The 1,202-nt window shown below is 40.4% G+C and overlaps 1 long non-coding RNA gene across 1 annotated transcript in view; it reads left to right on the plus strand.

Moving 5' to 3' along the window:
- The first annotated feature begins 753 nt into the window (after positions 1–753).
- Positions 754–1,202, plus strand: part of LOC128689661 (uncharacterized) — an 8,436-nt gene continuing 7,987 nt past the window's right edge. The window contains exon 1 of the long non-coding RNA XR_008407199.1: positions 754–849. This is a non-coding gene — a long non-coding RNA (uncharacterized lncRNA). The remainder of the gene's footprint in view (positions 850–1,202) is intronic.

A 1,202-nucleotide genomic window follows, 5' to 3' on the forward strand; every position in this document is an offset into this window, starting at 1 on the left:
CACCACCTCACACCACTGCAGCCAGGCAAGTGAGGAGCGTCTGCGCAGTAGGTCCACACGGCCCGAGAGCGATGAGGACAATGATGGTTAGTTTTATTCCATCTTCTTCACAACTGTCTATATATCCTATATTTCACCAATAATCAGCTTAAAGAATGGTAAAAGTGTGAGACATTTTGGAATCTTTATCGTGGAAACGTTTCTCTAACAAGTGACTTCTTCAGTTCATTACAGAAAAGAACGGTGGAGGATGAGGAGTTTGTTAACCTGGAGTCAATGTGTTCAGTCCACATGGCTCACAAAATCGTAATGACACGATTGCAAACAAACCATACCACGGGCGGGATTTGAACCCGCAGTCAGAGAGTCTCAAAACTCCAGACTCTCTGACCGCACGTTTAAATCCCGCCCGTGGTGTGGTGTGTTCAGTCCCTCTGTGATGAGATTGATAGACTGAATACATCGACTCCAGGCTGAGAGACTGATTACCCTCAACCTCCTGCCCCTCTTCCATCGTTCTCCTCAATATTGGACTGAAGAAGCCACTCGTTGGCGAAACTTTTCCACAGTTAAGATTCCCAAATGTAACACAAATGTCTCACTCTGACACTTGTCAGTTCTAAACCATTAACATCACTACCAGTGTGAATAAAAGGGTAACTACCATTCGTAAAGGTCAACCAATCGTAGTGAGGAGTGAGCTCCAGGGTAACTTACCTTGTAACTAGAGTTAGTCCTGGGTGTTAGTTCCTCTCCAACTTTCAGATGGTTAACAAACATACGAGAGTATTTACTTATTGTAAATACTCTAAATAACATTTGTGGTGGAAATACACTGGTACTCAAAAAGTAAGCATTTGGAGTATAGTTAATTACAAGGATTTTTTTTATTGCTTTATTGATTACTCCCTAGAATAGTAGTACCTGTGTAATTATGCCATAATGTGTTTGTAATTATATCGTGGAGTGTTTTTAATTATACTATCGTGTGTATGTTTTATACCGTCGTGTGTTAATTAATGTCAAGCATTTTACAGCTTAGTGTTGTGGTGACGTCACGTGTTGTATTATGTACCTTCTTGTCTAACCTCTTGTTTTATAGCGTATTTTGTGTACAGTATTTTAGAAAAAAAAGAAAAGCTGAAGTTGGGGAACTAAGAAGAGGAAGGAAAGAACCTGTAACGACTGAACCTTACAGAGAC

This window comes from Cherax quadricarinatus, chromosome 22 (genome assembly GCF_038502225.1).
Source record: "Cherax quadricarinatus isolate ZL_2023a chromosome 22, ASM3850222v1, whole genome shotgun sequence".
In the NCBI taxonomy this organism is placed as follows: Eukaryota; Metazoa; Arthropoda; class Malacostraca; order Decapoda; family Parastacidae; genus Cherax; species Cherax quadricarinatus.